We start from the raw sequence: 11,741 nt of genomic DNA, 5'->3' as shown, positions 1-11,741 counted from the left end.
GACCACGCTCCCTCAGGGGTATACGGAAAGTCCATCTTACTTCTCCCAGGCATTAGCCCGAGACCTAGCTGACCTTGTTTTCCCATCCGGGTCCACTCTAGTCCAATATGTAGATGACCTGCTTCTCTGTTCCCCGTCGTTATCTGCCTCAGAAACTGATTCTTTAGTGCTCCTTAGTGACCTTTGTTTGCTAGGGCAGAAGGCTTCTCGCTCTAAACTACAGCTCTGTCAAACCTCTGTCACATACCTTGGTTTTCTCCTCTCCCAGGGTTCCCGTATGCTTTCTCCTACCCGCGTCCAGGCTATCCTTAGCTTTCCCCGACCCTGCATTCCATGCCAGGTCCGAAAATTTTTGGGCATGGCTGGATTTTGCAGGCAATGTATTCCCCAATATGCCTCCCTTGCAAAACCTCTACAGGAACTCACTCGACTCTCTGTGCCTAATCCCATGCCATGGCCACCTGAAGCCGACTCTGCCTTTGTTTCCCTCAAACAAGGTTTGGCTTCTGCCTCCGCTTTAGGGCTGCCTGACTGTTCTAAGCCTCTTACCCTTTTCTGCCATGAACAATCTGGATGTGCACTTGGAGTTCTCACTCAGGTGCATGGAGGCAAGAACCGCCCCGTAGCTTATTTCTCTGCCACTTTGGACCCTGTGGCCCAAGGCCCGCCCCCCTGCCTGCGTGCTGTGGCTGCCACAGCATGCCTAGTCGAAATGTCTGAATCCCTTATACTTCGCTCCCCCCTTACTCTTATGGTCCCTCACTCTGTAAAAACTCTGCTATTACAACGCATTACAAGCCACCTCTCCTCCGCTCGCCTTACCAGGTATAAACTTCTACTACCGTCAGCCTCATATATCACTATAAAGCGCTGTTCTCAGTTAAATTCTGCCACTCTCCTTCCTTTGTCTAATAACGGTAATCCTCACGACTGCCTTGCAACTGTCTCTGCTATCACTGTCCCGCGCTCTGACCTTCCTGATGTCCCTCTCCCTAACTCTGACCTTGTTTTGTTTACTGATGGTTCCTGTTTTCGAGACAACCAAGGTCGTCTCCTTGCAGGATATGCTGTAGTGTCACTCTCTGGAACTCTAGAACTGAGCCTTTACCTTCTGTAACCTCAGCACAAGTTGCTGAATTAGTTGCCTTACCAGTACCTGCTTTTTGGCGGAGGAACGCTCCGCCACCATTTACACTGACTTCCGCTATGCTTTTGGGGTTGTACATGACTTTGGTACCTTCTGGCAAGCTCGGGGTTTCCTTACATCTGCCGGTACCCCTATTAAAAATGGCCCCTATATCGCTGCTCTCCTGTATTCAGTTTTACTTCCCTCTGCCCTGGCTATTGTTAAGTGCCCTGGCCACTCGATGGCAGACACTAATGTTGTTAAGGGTAACGCATTTGCTGATGCCTCTGCTAAACATGCTGCAGTCATAGAACCTTCCCCACGTGCATTTCTAGGTTCCCTCTCTGTTTCTATACCACCACCTTCCCTCACTGACCTCACCCTGCTCCAGGACTCTGCCCTAGAAACCAAAAAAGACTTCTGGGTTGCCCAGGGTTGCTCTCTATATCCTGATTCCCTTTGGCATCCACCCACTGGTGCCTTTGTGGCCCCTTTTTCATTCTACTCATCGCTGGCCGCCCTGCTACACTGTGTTTCACATGTCGGAAAGGAGGGAATGGTCTCTGCTCTAACTAAGGCGGGATGGTTGGCTCCCCATTTCAGCTCTTTTGCAGCCCGCCACTGTGCCGCCTGCACCACTTGCCAAAGCCACAATATTGGTAAACCTGTAAAAGTGGCTCAGGAATTCCGGGGCTTGCCCCAAGCACCCTTCTTGCATTGGCAACTTGATTTTGTACAAATGCCTAAGTGTCAACGATTTGAATTTATTTTGGTTATGGTCTGTTTATTTTCTGGTTGGACTGAAGCCTTTCCTTGTCGCAAGGCTGACTCACTGTCCATTGCTAAATGTTTGTTAAACCTTATTACGTCTTCCAAGGGAATTCCTGCCACTCTGTCCAGTGACTGGGGTACACACTTTACCGGACAAATTGTGCAGCACCTGGATCGTATATTACATGTCACACACCTGCTGCACTGTCCCTACCACCCACAAAGTGCAGGTGCTGTAAAAAGGCGAAATGGTGTACTTAAGAATAAACTTGCTAAGATTTGTGACTCCACAGGGTTAAGCTGGCCAGCAGCTTTACCAGTAGCCCTTATGGAAATGCGGTCCACTCCATCCCAAAGGCATAAACTGAGTCCTTTTGAAATCATTGTGGGACGCCCTATGCGAACTGTGGCTACCATTACTCCAATCTCAGACTTGAATTTGACTCACAGTACGCTCCTTCAATATTGCAAGGGATTAATGCAAGCTGTAAGTCACTTCCACTCACAGATTCAAGCCGCCTGGCCGACGGAACCCACCTCTGACTCCTGCCACAACCTTGAGCCAGGTGACTGGGCCTTACGTTACGGGCATCGCCATCAAAATACACCTTGGAACCTCGGTGAATAAGGAGCCTCATCAGTACTTTACTGTCACTACCCACAGCTGTTAAGCTATCTTGGCATCGCAGCGTGAATGAACCTGCTTCATAGTGTCAAAAGACACCCTCCTCGGCAACCAACATACAAGAGACCTCAGACTGCGCAGGGGTCAGTTTTTGACTCAAAAGAAGACGTAGAGGAACAAGCCTGCAATACTACAATCTACGCTCTCGCTCCGAAGCAAACGATACCTAAAGCAAGGCCCAAGAAGCAGCAGTGTGAGCCTATGCTGCGCTGGCTAACATTAACTACCTGGCGGTTCCTCAGTTAAGGGTTGTCAAACGAAGCCTTCTCACAATGCACTTTGTGCGCCTGTTTCTCGGCTGCTGTATCTATACTGCGACACAACTGACATTTTTATCAGCACAAAGTTGGTAGTTCAAACCTATAATATTTTCTAAATGCTGGGTCTGCACCACATCCCAGCCCACTCTTCAATGTGGTTTCCTGTCCTGGCTCCCACTACATTCCCCAGACCTCCCCCCCGGGCCTTCATCATTAACAAAACTGGAACAGCAATAACTTGCAACGTATGAATAAATGTTTCTTATGGAATCGTGCGTCGGCGGGAGGTCCTCTGGTGTTGGATGTGTACATGGACAGGGTAGATCTGGAAAAACCATTGCCTTTTGACGCATACTGTCGCAATGTGTATGGGCATTAATTCAAACCAAATATAAAAAGTGTGGCTGAGGTTATGGGGATATGACTTTTTCTCAACCTGAATCAAACAGAAGAAATCAATCATCAGTTCCCCCTACAGTATCTTATAAAAATAATAAATTCTTCTGCTCACCCAACACTACCACTCGTCACGTAAGGAGGATATACTCCTGTGCCCTTTGGAGGATATATACATCCTCATGCAATACCTATTAACAAAGATTGCCAATGCCCTCCGGCCTTATACGGCCATGATTGTTGTTGTGGAACAGAGCTTGTACTAATATCGTATACTAGCTAATGTCAGTATGCTGTACCAAGTTTCCAATCTTCCACAATTCCGGAGTCACTAGATTCCTCCACGAGAACGCACCCGTGAATTTCAGGCAAAAAAGAGTGACTTACAGATGCATGGCTATATACGAACATAAGCCCTTAACTTGGAAGGCCATGCACTCCTTTATCCACTTGGGAGTAATACCACCATGCAAAAAGCTCCTAGCTTTAAAGCGAGTGGTTAATAATTATGCAAATAACCGGAGAAGTTTACAATAACCCTGGCCAAAAACAGGGTGATCCGACAGGTCATGCCCCAGCCCTCCAAAATGTCAAGCATATAGACATAGTGCTGGCGGCCAAAGGACCTGTTCTTCATTGGGAAGAATGTTGTGTGTTATACACTGACAAAATACCATGAGTATAAATCGCCGCTAGCCACTAAAACAAATGCATCTCCTCATGAAGAGCCAGTTCCTTAGAAGTGCTAGGTCACCTATTCAAGTTTCCTCTGCATGGAAGCTGGGTTGTCAGGAGTCCTTATATCTGTTTGAATCATAGTGATTTTGGTATGCTTCAGTTTTAATCTCCTGTTGTATCCAGAATTGTGTCACTCAAATGACTGCCCCAAAACAGGTGCTAATATGATGATTTCAAATTATTCACAGTGAACAAAAGGTGAGGGACGGTTATGTGTGGAAACCGGGTGACGCGGTTGGTCATGGCGCTCACAATCTGACCCAAAAGGAAGGGATTGTTTTGAAAGTAGAATGAAAGTATAGTTGTAAGATAGAAAGGTAATTAAAGAAAATGTTTGTCTATACCTTTAAGCAAAATTGTTGGAATGGTTGCATCCCAGGATATCTAGGGAATACAGGACATTAACATGGAACAATTGCACCGTTTTAAGGGCAATTGGTGAAGTAATTACCTCATAGACTTCGATAACAGTTAGTATAGGAAGGTGGGATATGCAATGCTATGCTTCCCAGGGTTTTTACTGTCTTTTTCTTTCTTTGTCCCTTTGTCTAACTCCTGCTCTTTTATCTGTATAAATAAGACTGTTTAAGCCTTGCATGGCTACTCACATATTCTGAATGTCATTGGCGAAGCGCTACGCTAATAAACAGAATGGTCTGACAAATTGTGAGTCCTGATTCTAACTTTGACAAACCCAAAGACTCTCGTGTGTCCTTCAGGGTCACCTACACAGACTCACTGCCTCCTGACGCTGAACCTCTGGGTTCCAGCTCCTGCTGCATGCGTGAGCTCTGCTCAGCAAGTCCAACTGAGACAGAGCCCTGGGAGAGACTTGTCCACCCTGCAGGGATTAAGGCACCTCACCCAGCATTCCCAGTGACACTCTGTCATGGAGTTGTCAGGCCAATGCTCTAGAACTGCTCCATATGAAGCCAGTAAGGACTCTGGGGGAGCCTCCTCTCTCTGAGCAGACTGCCACCAGGGCAAGAAGCTTACACAGCTTAGATCTTCCTGGGGTCTGACCTCGGAGCATTCAGCATCCCCTTCCACACCGTGCACTTCCCGCAGCGCGTCTGCCCAGATGGCGCTCCTGGGGAAGCCAGAGGGCCCTGCATCCTGACTCTGCAGTCAGAAATGACTCTTAACTAGTGTTGTAACTAGTCAACAGGAACACAGCATAGAATGGAGCTTGTTAGCACAGAAATCAGTGACTTTCAGCCAAGTCCATCTTGGGGTGACTCCAGGCCAGACACCCTGGACTCCCCTCTCTCCGAGTCCCAAAAGGCAGGCTGCCCAGCTCCCAGTGACCCAACCCCTGACTCATCCATTGCTCCTCCTCCTGGTCTTTGTCTCACTTCCCGTGTCACCTGGTTGCATCCCTCTCCTGGGGCTCAGGTTATGAAGGGCATTAGCCATAGCATATGTGCAGGCAGCTGGAGCAGCCTCACCTGCCCCCAAGGGTCTCAACAAAAGTCACACACCTTTATTCCCATCACCTAAGCATTAGTGCAATACACAGGGAAACTGAGGCACACACAGCATGCATGCAAAACAGTATGACTCACATAGGCTCACATACAACATAACAAGGGGAAATTCCCACTTTGTCACATACTCACACAGCGTTTCCAAAACAGGCAGGTTTATCAGTCAGCTGGAACGCAGCAGAAGGAGGACATAGGTTAGCACAGAGACAGGAAGCCATTCTAGTCAGCCTAGAGCCCAGCCACACTGTAGCATAGGTGCCAACTCCGTGTTAAAAAATACTGGGTGCTTGGTACCCACCAGCAACCCACCAATCAGCTGTTCAGCAGACCCCACCAATCAGCTCCTCCCCCTCCTCCTGCCTGCCACCAGCCAGCTGTTCAGCAGGAGCGGAGGTGCTGGGGGGAGAGGTAGGAGTGGGGGCGGGAAGAGTCGAAGCAAGGGTAGGGCACACTTGTGGGGAGGAGTTGGGAACAGAACCAGGAAGAGGCAGGTGGAGCCTTGGGGGAGGGCGTGGAGCATGGATGGGAAGAGGCAGAGTGAGGGTGGGGCCTTGGGGGAAGGGTTGGAGTGGGGCGGGGCTGCAGGGCCCAGTGTGAGTGGAGCAACCCCTCCAGAAAAAGCTGAACATTGGCGAGTGTGCGCTGTAGTGAAGTCCACGTTCAGGCTCTATCTGTTTCTGTCTGATTTCCATACTCAGGTCCCAGAAGAGAGAGCTCCCAGCTTTCTCCAGGAGCCAGCCTCCCTGTCCTTTGTCCTCCAGCTGGGCTTTTTGCTCAGCTTCCTTGCTGAGAGGTGGGGAAGCCCCCCTCGCTTTGGGGCTCTCTTTGGAGTCTGTTTTTGAAGTTTTTTTGTTGCAAAATTGCCACCTTCAAGTCTGTCACTGAGTGGTTAGAGAGGAAAGGAGAGAGGATAGGATGAAGTGTTTCCACTGGTTTGATATGTTATGATTCCTGAAATAGGTTTGGTTATTCCTTTTGCGTAGAGAACTGTCCCGGTGGCCAATGTACATGGCAAGGGAATTCGCTGGCCAAGATGATGACATATATCACATTGAGAAGTGTGCAGATGAAGAGCCTGAATGGCTGGATCGATGTGATTAGGATTCTAGAAGGGTGCTCTTGAATAGATATGTGGAAGAGCTGGCATCAGGCTTTGTCAAGATAGGTTCCTAGGTTAAGTGTTTATGTTGTATGGTATGGCGTTGCTGGTCGAGTTTTGCTTAAGGTTGGACGCTATATGTAAGCGAGGACTGGCCGGCCTCCCAAGATATCGCAAAGAAAAATGGACAACTCCAAAGAGACGACTGCTGAAACCGAGAATTACTATGCAAATTAGATCCCAATTACTCCACGGCTTAAACAAGATGGGAATGGTTGCTCATTACTACCATGAATCTTATTCCTATTTAAGTTCTCTCACGACCTTCTATGGCATCTTAATTATCCAATTACAAGGCTTTTTTTCTTTGGCTGCTGATAGCTCATTCGGTTTTTGAATGTTATGATCCTGAATTGATTAGACTCTTCCAGGTGGTATGCATACTTCCACCTTTTCATGTTCTCTGTATGTATAAATATCTCCTGTCTGTGTGTTCCATTCTATGCATCTGAAGAAGTGAGCTGTAGCTCACGAAAGCTCATGCTGAAATAAATTTGTTAGTCTCTAAGGTGCCACAAGTACTCCTGTTCTTTTTTAAAGAAAACATAGTTTGATAGCATCTGTCTGGCAAGAAATCACTTATCAATAGCTGTGGCTGTGAAATCCTCATTTCTTTATTGTCTTGTCTTTATGGTCCCCACTTCCCTATTGTTTGTCTGTATAATCTCTGTCTGGTTCTTTAATTGTTTCTGTCTGTTACTTATTAAATTTTGCTAAGTGTAAATTAATTAAGGTGGTGGGGTAGGATTGATTAGAGAATTCTGTTAGGATTGGTTAGTAAAATGTTAGAAAAATTATTGATTAAGGTATAGCTAAAAAGGACTCAAGTTTCACTATATCAACTGGGGTCCAAAAGGAAGTTCTTTGAGAACCAACTCCAGGACACAGCCCCAAGATCAGAACTGCCAGACCGCAACACTCTGCCAATGACACTGTGCAGAAACTGGAGTCTGCCAGATGGACCTGATCCTGACTGGACATCAAGAAAAGTTCATGTGTCTTATTGGGAGTGATGAGCACTGTTTGTGTAGCATGTGCAGTCTGGTTTTGGTGATTGTTAATAAATAGAGGTTATGTAGTATATTACCGTGTAAGGCTCTTTCACTGGTAAAAGACCCTGTAAACCCACAAAAGATTAAGCCCCGAGTCCACAGGGAAAAGGTGTTTGCCTGGAGGCCACAGAAGAGTAGAGACCAGAGCCCATGGACGGTTAAAGTTAGGTGCCTTTCACCTGGAGCCCTAGGAACTGGGTAAAGGTCGGTGCCCTTGAGTGGGTGAGTAACAGAGAATTTTGTGTGGGTAACAAATTTGGTGGCGAATGCTTGGGCAGCCTAAAGTCTTTTGGACTGAACTGATAGACTGTAACCCAGTAAATAATAGCAGAGTACCTGTGCCTGCTGTCAGAATGGGTTGCTATCTGTCTGGCAGCATGACCACCTCAGAGCAAGAAGAAACGAGACCAGGAGCATTGGGGGCTAGTTGAGGAGCCCACTCTCCTTGCTAAATGGTTAGTGGGACAAAGCCTGTGCCCATGGGAAGGGGCGGTTCAGCAAGGAAAGCAGGATCCAGCCCAGACAAGCGGGCAGGCAACAGATAAAGAGATTGGCAAACAGGTTGGGAGCCCTGAGGGGCATAGTGGCAGGAGTAAGGGAAGCAGTAAGTAAGCACAGGCCTAGGGGTTTCACATCCCTGGCACAGTATTTGGAATGGTGATATCTGGGCTGATGGAGGTCCCATTTTGGGAGATAAGCAAGTGATTTAAGGAAAGAGAGTGAGAGGTTAGCTCTGCAGAAGCTGTAGGGAATTAAGCAGAGGAATGTAAAAATGTTGAAAAGGAAAACTGTTATATAAAGAGAATTCTTGGCTTCTTTGCAGCCATTCTGAAGGGAAAATGAGCTCTTTTCCAAAGGAATGTCTGGAAATAAGCCAGGCAAAGAGACAATCTGATTTAAATCGTTTGACTGTGAACAATTTAGTCAAATTCACTAAAAGAACATAAGTGGGTTCTATTGGAACTTCGCTGCCCCCAAATGTATACAAATGTAATCTAGGTACAGCTGTGTAAAAATTAAAGCAGTGTAAGGGTTGTTAAGCAAAAAAGTGTGTGTGTATGTGTGTGTGTGTAAGTAAATATATTGTGTAAATATGTGGAGCACTCCTGGCTTGTAAAACTCTGTTTTGTAGGTTTAATATAAATTGGTTTTTGTTTTGTTTTTAAATAACACCACTAAAAATCCATTTGAATCTTTCATTCAAAGTTGCAAAACTGACAGACACTTTTTGCCAGACACAGGTAACTGGTGTTGTTTGACTTTGGTATTTAGCCTTTAACCCTTAAGTTACCTCAATGCTTTATTGTCATAAATAGGTAGCTAAGGGTTAATGTTTCTTTTACCTGTAAAGGGTTAACAAGGGGAACCAAACACCTGACCAGAGGACCAATCAGGAAACCGGATTTTTCAAAGTGAGGGAGGGAACTTTTGGTTTTTTCTTTTGTCTTTGTTCTGTCTGTTTTCTCTGCTGCTATGAATGGAGAAGAGCGTTTTCTTCTATCTCCAAGCTTCTTTACCCTCATACCAAGTTGTGAGTACACAAAGGAAAAGCAATAGGTTTATATTGATACTTACATGTGTGTCTTGCTGGAATGTTCAAATTGGATACTCTCTTTGAAATCAGACGTTTATTCATATGTTCTTATAAGAAAATAGCCCGTGTTATGTCATCTTGATAGCAGAGTTTATTAAGTTCTAATGTCTTTTTCTGTCTTTTTTATATAAAGTTTTCTTTAAAGAACTTGTTTGAGTTCTCTCTTGGGAAGGGGATTTCCTGTGTGTTGAGCTATGAGGGAAGTGGCAGTCACACAGGGAGTTGTGGAGGGGAAAGAGAAGATTAGGATCATTTGTTTCTTTGCTTGAGTTGTCTCTTTGGGAGAGGGACAGGCTTTCTGTATTGTGATGTAAAGAGATTGCGTAAGCTCTCCCAAATTAGCCCAGACAGGAACGTCTGGGGGGAAGGAAGGGGGAAGGCGAAGTGGAGTATTTCTTACCCGGTAAGCTCAGAGCTTCTGGTCTTAGGTCCCCAGGGAAAGGTTTGGGGAGCCCGGAGAGTTTATCAGGAGCCAAATCCTGATTGTGGCAGCGAGAGTAGTCAGATCCAAGCTGTAATAGCTTGGGGATTTTCAATGTTAAGTCTCACCCAGATTTTGGACTGCTAACCACCACCCGCCTCAGCATTTGGGATGGACAGACTGGCTTATTCCACCTTCTATCAACGTTCAATATCTTTTAAAGCACCACAGTCCCTGGCCTGCCAGCACGGCCGCAGTCACACACCAGAAGACTCTGGAGAATTCTCGGCATTCGTTTTTGGAACACCCTAAGAGTAAGAGCTGCAGTAAGCATAAGAATATAAAAAGACAGTGCCTGTGAATGGGCTGGATCAAGAACCCCACCTTGGGGACTGTCAACTAATGGCCAGGACTACCTCTGCCCCTGCTATTCCTGCAGCCTGGAGCGAGCACCCTGTCTTATTGAGCCAGGAAATGCCTAGACTGCTCCAACACAGAGCCCAGGTCTGAACCACATGCACCCCACTGACGCTGCAGACGTAACTGAAAGAAACTAAGAAGTGTTTCCTGTCTTTCACACTCAGATGCCCAATCTCCCAATGGGTCTATACCAAAGATAAATCATTTAACGCCGCTATAAAGCATATACCAATACGGGTAAATTCATAAATTGGTTGCCCCTTAAACACTGATAGAGAGTACGCACAGCGTCCCCCTCCCCACAGGTATTAAACACACTTGGGTTAATTAAAAGTCAAAAGTGATTTCAATTAAATACAGAAAGCTAGGATTTAGTGGGTTCCAAGTAATAGCAGACAGAAAAACGTGGCTTTACCCAAGTAAAATAAAGTAAAACATGCAAGTCTATATGTAATGCAGCAATAAAACTGAATCCAGATAAAATCGTACCCTCAGAAGATGGTTCAATAAGTTTCTTTTCACAGACTGGACAGCTTTCCTAGTCTGCGACACAATCCTTTCCCCTGGCACAGCCTTTGTTCAGCTCAGGTGGTAGCTAGGATTTCTCACTGATAGCTCTCCCTGTGTTTCTGTTTCCACTCACTGTGTTAATCTTTTGCATTAAGGGGGAATCCTTTGTCCCACTCTGGGTTCCCACCGCGTCCTTCTCATGGAAAAGCACCCAAGGTTTAAAGGAGGATTCCAGTTTAGGTGAAGTGATCACATGTCACTCTTAGCAAAGTCTCAACTCGCACTTAACAGCAACACGTATACAGGAAGCACTTAAATAAAACAGAGCCATCTACGTCAGTTGTCCGAATGGGAGCCTTCAGTTCCAAACCAAATTAGGCCAACAACCTTGCATGAATTACAATAGGCCTCAGAGTGAATTTCACTATTTTCTATTTCAGATACAAGAGTGATACCTTTATACAAATAGGATGACCACACCAGTAGACTTATAAAGCCTTTGTAAGATACTTACAAGAGACTTTTGCCTGAAGCCATATTTCAGTTACATTAATTCAAACTCATTGGAATTTCATAAAATTCATATAGAGTGCAACGTCACAGTGCCCGGAGCAACAGTAGGTGAGGTGCACAAAACAAAAAAAGCAACCTAGAACACTGAGAATTGAGGTGGCTGCTGTATAACAAGACCTGTCACTTGATAAAGTACATGAAAACCAGGAGCCCCAAAGAACAGTTACATCTTATATAAGAATTGATATGGCTAATATATATGTTATAGAGCTTAAACTATGAAAGAAATTTCCCCAGGACATGTCACGTGTCTATGGTTAGGGTAAGGTAAAAGATCAATGCAAACAACATGCTACTTAATTAAAGCTGATTAGCAGGTCCTAAAGGAGCCACTATAAGTTGTTTCGTTTTTCAGATTCAGTGTGTTTTGTAAGCAGGAGTTATCATAAGGCAATCTTTCCATAGATCTGGACCTTAGCGCAGAAACGATGCTACAACGAACCCTTCTCATAGCTAATTACCAGCTCAATTGTCTCATCACTGCCGAGCTCAGCCAAAACTTCCAGGGTTTGGCTCCCTCTGGGTCTCCCCAAACCCTTCCCGGGGAAC

Source organism: Chelonoidis abingdonii, chromosome 11 (assembly GCF_003597395.2).
Source record: "Chelonoidis abingdonii isolate Lonesome George chromosome 11, CheloAbing_2.0, whole genome shotgun sequence".
NCBI lineage: Eukaryota > Metazoa > Chordata > Testudines > Testudinidae > Chelonoidis > Chelonoidis abingdonii.
Note: the sequence above shows the minus strand (reverse complement) of the source record.